Source organism: Symsagittifera roscoffensis, chromosome 8 (genome assembly GCF_963678635.1).
Source record: "Symsagittifera roscoffensis chromosome 8, txSymRosc1.1, whole genome shotgun sequence".
NCBI classification, from domain to species: Eukaryota; Metazoa; Xenacoelomorpha; order Acoela; family Convolutidae; genus Symsagittifera; species Symsagittifera roscoffensis.
This window is the reverse complement of record NC_087069.1, coordinates 33,591,106-33,597,720: the sequence shown is the minus strand read 5'-3', so window position 1 is coordinate 33,597,720 and position 6,615 is coordinate 33,591,106. Positions and strand designations below refer to the sequence as shown.

Genomic DNA, 6,615 nt, shown 5'->3' with positions numbered 1-6,615 from the left:
GAACTAGGAATCTTACTCAAAAAGATATCCAGACACCATCACACTTCATAAATGAAGAAATTGTACACACAACAACTACACAACAAATGTAACATTCGTCTACTGCAGTCACACATGAGGCTTAAGAAAAATAGGCCCTATAACCACTGGCTCAAGGGTCAGGGACACTATCTCTTGTGTTTTCCCACCTCAAGAACGGTCGGAGCCAGTTCGGTTCGCTTATGACATGAGACTACGACCCGTTACAGCTTAAAGGCTACTACTAAAATATCCCCCCACTCTAGAATTAGAAACGTCCCCATACTTAGGTCTCTAGATACCCAAAATACATGAACGCCGTTAAAAACCGGGTTGGAACAATCCGTTAGGTTACTTTTTATTAGACAGTGTGACTTTGATCCATTTCAGATGGATCAACCTAAAACTCGCCTTATCTCAACATAACAATCATAAAACACACTCTAGAAATTAAATTTGTACTCACATAGCAGCACGCTCAAGAATTGGGAAATAATCCAGTCAGTAACTAACTCAAGAAATAAATGACTAAGAGAAGTTTAATGTTTTATAGTTTAGACAGCAAGGATAAGTTCATGCTCTAGAATTTGAGTTCTCTTGGACCGTTGGGACACTCTAGTTGTCCGCCTTTCCGCTGAAGGTTCACTCTGGTCCAACTTTAGTAATCGCTCTCTCGGGGATACTCTGTCTTCTATTTCAAGTAGGACAGCTCTACTCTCGATTATATATAGATGGAAATTGCGAATAGCAATTTCCCACTCGTTCTTACTTTCTAACTTTCCCGCAATTGCTCTAAAATTGTTCTGATTTCTTTTTCTGATTTTCAGTTGTCGCGAGAAAATCGTGCATGACATGTTCCATTCGAATTTTTGAAAAATAAAATTTCTCTCCAAAATCAAGTATTTTCTGCTCTTCTCAAGGTCAAACTTCCAAATATGACCGACTGGCACATACTCCCCGGACTCGAGATCGATGTCCTCATCGCGCGCTGTCTTCTGCCAGTGAGTCCCAGAAAAACCGAGTGTTGCTCAAGATACAGTGCCAGTGGTCATTTACAGAAGTTTGCAGCAGATTTAAGATTATCTACACCCCAAAATTCACGACCATTTAAAATTTTCACACTATTGCTAAACAGCAATCAAAATCTGCATTTACCTGCACCTTTGAATTTTTCGCTTTTCAAGCCAATCATTTTAAAAATTCTTTTGTCCTATTCAATCAGGAAATTGTCATGCAGCATTTCGATTTATATAATAGATATAGTATATTAGTAACAATATTTACTTTGTTAAAATTTCTTTTTCGTGAATCCAAGTTTCACTCGGATTCACACTCAAGCCCCCCTTCCCTCTCAAGACTCAAGATCCATCCGATTTGCCCATTCACCTCGTGCTCTTTGCCTTGGATGTACTGCATCCTGAAGTGCTAGATGCGGCAAACTGTCTCAACAGTTCCTCTTCATCATCGGAACTAATCACAATCTCCTCCCAAGCCTTCAGTTGTTCATAAGATCGCATCCATTCTCTCTGCTCCTGCAATCTCTTTGCCTGGTTGGGTAGTGCCTTCACCCTAGCTTCTCGGTTCAAGCAAAAGGAGTTGTGCAGGCTCAAGCTCACGTTCTTCGCCAGGTCTTCCTCTAGTATCGACTCCCTCGCTTTGGTATTGTCTCTAGACATCTTACCCACTCTCTTCCATCCCGTCGTGATCGCATTACGATGGGTTAGCAGGGGTCTCTTGAAAGCTTCCGGCCCAATCTCGGCCTGGAACTGTCGATACTCCTTTTGATGTTTTCTCATGTGATCTTTCGTTGCCCTGTACAACCAAGACGTCAGTGTCGCCCGAAACCATGGAAAGTACCTCAAGCGACTCCATACGTGCCTGACTTCCGTTGGTATGGAGAATACTTTGCACGCAGTCTCAAACAACTCAAGTCTCCTGCTGTAGTCTATCGCGTATATTGACTCAGCCGTTGGTGTCGTCGCCTCCCGATACTTCGTTATATTCTCTTCTATCCATCTCAGAGCTAACATCGTGCTCACTACTAAGAGCGTCACCTTCTGCCGGTGATCCGGCAGTCCGATCGACCGAATCTCTTCCACATCCCACACCAGGCAAAGGTTCTTGTGATCTGGATACCACACCGTTTGTGCCAAACAGTGGCATGGGCATTCCCCATGAGAGATCTCAATGCTCCTGAGATTACGCTCCCCTGAGGTTTCCAAGAGAGGCTCAAGCTCCATCATTTTCTCGTGCATCGTGTCATTGTCCTCCAGGTTTGGAGTACTTCCCACAGGTTTCCCGATCACGTTTTGTCTCTCGTGATCGCTTGTGTTTTCTCTTTCCAACTTCAGAAGATCTTCTCCCCAGATTTCGCTCAAGTCATCTCTCAATTCTTTTGGTACTGTCCCTTTGATTTTTCTCAACAACTTGTGCGAGTGATGCGATATCCGAGCCAACCTCACGCACTTGGGCACTGAGAAGGCCTTGTCCACCAGTATTCTCTGGCTGGACACTTCCACCATCGCCATGTGTAGCGGGTAGTGACTTCCGCACAAGTTGGCCATCATTGACCCTATCAGCGACTTCGCGTTCAATGGCAAGCCATAAGCTTCGCTCAAGGGAAATCCCATTTCCGCCTCAAGACCAACCTTCCAGCTCCGGATGTGTTTTTGAGTCACCTGCAACACCCCGGGCCATGATTCTACGCTCAACGCCGTCACTAAATGATGCTCAGACTCCAGTCTCTCCAGTGCCTGCAGATCACACATTCTCGAGAAGAATCCGAGAGCTGTCGCTATATTCACCGTGGTTCTCGCGTAACATTCCGCTATTATTTGCACTTCACTTTTCTCCCTTTCTGTGATGTCTTCGAAACAAGTGACCAGATCTTCTTTTTGAAACGACAGTATTCTGACGCATGACCGTCCATCGCAGATGTGCTCTCCGTTCCCACACGTCGAATCCAGACAGCTACCCGGCTCCAATTTCTTTGTTGACCCGGGGTCGCTCGTCCTTTCGCTTGGTTCTTGCATCTGGGGTGTGATTAACTTATGTAGCACACTCAACTTCGCCAGATCTTCATCTTCCGTTGGGGCTAACCTCACTCGCTCGGTGGTTTCCTCGATTAGACTCGCATGGGGATGTGGACACCAGGAGGGTCTTAGTAGCTTCCATATCACTCCCAAGTTCGTGGTTAACAAGCCATTTCCACCGCCCATGTTCACTTCAACTCTCTTGTTTGAGCGCGGTATGCTTATCACCTCTGGTGTTTTCTCAAGAATCAGGCCCAGGCTCGGCCCCTCTTTCTCCACTGCGTCTATCTCCATTATCCTTTCTGTCCAAAACTTCAGTAGCTCCGCTACCTCATGGTTTCTGTGGGCTCCTCCAGCTTCCGAGTCTAAGAAGGGATTGTAGGCTATTCCCATCACTCCAGACACATATTGGTATTCCCCCTTCTCACTGAGTCTCGAGTATTGTTCTGACGAGGCCAGGTTACGGTGAACATCATGTTCTTCCTCGAACTTCTTATTAGAGAACCTCCGTACCTCGTCCAGCTTTCGATGGTTCTCCAAGGATACTCTGGAGCTATCTTCTTTCTCTATTCCTGTACTCTGATATACGTTCAAGATGATCGTTGAGACTCTTCTCTCCATGGTTTTACTTCCACTTGCTCTCTGGTGGCATGCCAGGATGGTGCTATCCGACATCATAGACATTGTCCATCTCAAGAAACATGTGGCATCTTTTCTTCTAGCCAGGCTCAAGCCTGAATTGTCCCTGGCCACGTGTTGCATCAGTGCCTGATACACCTCTAGCTTCTTGCTTCCCAACTTCAGCCTGTCATACGAGGTCAATGTCTCCAACTCTATTCCCACCAGACTCCAGGTGAACATTAATTGTCCCGCAGTTCTAACGAAGGGATTCGCCATTAGTGGCGGTGCTGATGAGGATGTTCTCATCGCCTCTTCAAAATGATCCTTCAACAAACTCTGCCAGGACCTCTTCAGATGACTTGCCATCTCTATCTTATTAACCTCGGCTTTCTGCTGGGTGGCCCAATTGCGTCGCCTGCGAGCTATTCCACTATCCAACTTCTTCAAGCAGTCCTCCATTTCCTTCAATGTTTCGAGGGCCACCCACCACGTCCGGGAAGTGTTCCTCGTCTTGTTCCTCTCCAATGGATCACTCGTCACTTGTTTGCTCATCTCCTGATGTGCCTTCGAGATCCATTCTTTGCCGATCTCCACTTCCCCTACCTGTCCGTTCGTTGAACCTCTCTTCACGTTTACCTTCTGAGGCTTGAAGTCTTCTTCTGACGTAGAACTGGTGGAAACCTCTATTTCCTTTTCTACTTCAAGTGGTTTCCTGAGTTCCGAGCTGTTCTTGTATGCCGCCGTCTTGCATCGGGCCAAAACGATGGGCGCCGTCTCCCTCAAGTTTCCCTCCGAAACAGCATCCACTGAAGGACTACCCCATCCTTCCACTTCTCTCTTCCTCTTGCGAGTCTTCACGTCTCTGCTCGAGGGTGTGGTGGCTATCATCATTGATTCTACCTCTCCATCCACTCCTTCCAACTCTTGCCTCCCCCCTGCTCGAGCCTTAAGGATATTAGTACTTTTAATCATATTACTAGTCCCAACCTTATCCCTTTTTATATCATCAACCATTTTATCCACAGTTTTTCGTTTCAGAGTAGAGCTGTCCTCACATTTCTCTTTTCTAGTCTTCGATCGTGCGTTCCTCAGCTCCACTAGCTTGTTCAGCAGCTCTTTTCTTGCTTTCTCATCCAGGCCCGTTCCTATCAGGAGCGGTTCCCCGAATCTTACTACTGCGTCCCACAGTTCCTTCTTGAACTTGTCTAGCGTCGTCTCGCTGCCCACTTCTCGATTGAATTCCTCCAGGAACTCCTGCCAAGCGTCATCCTCGAGAGATCCCAAGAATATGTCCCTGTTCCCTTCGAACGTGTTCTTCCCCCTTTCCTCCGAGCTCAAGAGTAACATCCCCATATTGAAGGTCTCACCTGCCAATGGCAATTCTAGGTTCTTCCGCGGGGACGGGTTCAGAGGTGGTGTGGCAGTATCTGCCCAATTCTCTTCGCTCAAGTCTTTCAACAGCTCTTGAGTGGTGAGTTCCTCCCCTGATGGCCCTGGTTCAGGTGTATTCCCCACCTCCATGTCCTCTCCAGCTTCACTGAGAGTTTCATCCATACTTTCTTCCTCCGATTCATTTCTTCTTCTCTCAAGAATTCTTTTGAATCGATCCTCAGCGGGTCCGCTCCTCTTGTCTCCAGGCGTGTCCACGGATAGTGGTGATGGTGTCGCAGGATCCAGCTTCTTGTATTCCGTCAGTGCTACGTGCAGTTGACCTGCTGCATCTAGCTCTGTTCCTTCCTGTCTTATTTCCACCTGTTCCAAGCCATAGGGCGCTTTATATTTTCTCGTGGCAAATTTCATGTCGTCCACCAGTGCGACGTGCCCCTCCATCACGATCATCCTGCCATCATCCCATATGGGCAACATGTTATCAAGTCCCTCCTTCTCAAGAGTTCTCAAGACTTTCCTCACCTCATACCCTGGGGGCTGCGAACCTCTACTCTTTTTCGCTTGCGTCGTCCACGAATTTACCTTCATCTCGCTGGTATGGAAATAGACCGCCGCCGTGTAGCCAATGAACAGGGGGTCCCAGCCATCAGTGAAATCCTTCTGCATTTCCTCCGCCCTCATCCTCGCCATTATGGAGGGAACTACCAAGGGACTATTCATACCTAAGGTCATCCTCCTGACTATTGGGAACTCAGGCATGGTTGCCGGGAGGATTTCTTTCTCCATTATGGTCTCTAGCTCCCTCTTCACCAGTGCGAAGCACTCCTTCCAGGCAGGAATTCTCAAGATTTCTCGTCCGTCCGCCGTCAATGGGTTCAAGTTCCAGAATTTGGGATACATTTCAATAGGGCCCTCTCGCTTGCCTCCCATTCTGCATTGCATTTGTCCCCTGAAATTGCACACCATCATCTCAGCATCTTTCACTTTTCCGAAGAGTACCGTGTTGCTCATACGCGCCCTGAGCACTTCCTGCTGACACCAATTCAGTGCTGCACCATCCAGTACGCTGATGAGACTCAAGTGCGTCACCGAGTGACGATACGTTATCACCAGGGGATCTGGAAACGCGTACGTTACTGCTGGACCATAGATGCAGGTCACCACCTCCTCCAGACCTCGGATTATCCCCATTGGGTCCGACCTCATTGCCAGACACAGGTCCGTCAACAGAGGCATCCCTCTGTTCGCCTTCTCCCATTCTTCTCTCGAGGTTGGGTTTTCATCTTCACCCGTCATGTATCGATTCTGCATCATGAGGTATTGCACCAGCAGTGTCTTCAACCCTGCGGCGCACTTGTAGGAGCTGGTTTCAATGCTCGTGTGGACTTTCCCCATAGACAGAGGTTCTCCATATTCCATTAACCGATGAAACGACACCAATTCCCCATGGGTCAAGAGCACTAGTGCCAGATACCCATCAACTCGAAGTGTCTCCACTCCCCGACTAAACATATATGCTGGACCCATATTGAACAAGTATCTGGGGTAGACCAAA

General features: G+C 47.6%; 2 protein-coding genes across 6 annotated transcripts in view; one reads left to right on the top strand and one right to left on the bottom strand.

Annotated features, from left to right (window-relative positions):
- LOC134852833 (contactin-4-like) overlaps window positions 1-6,615 on the top strand; it is a 207,828-nt gene that overhangs the window by 122,374 nt on the left and 78,839 nt on the right. The window lies entirely within an intron of this gene.
- LOC134852832 (NPC intracellular cholesterol transporter 1-like) overlaps window positions 1-6,615 on the bottom strand; it is a 188,775-nt gene that overhangs the window by 159,227 nt on the left and 22,933 nt on the right. The window lies entirely within an intron of this gene.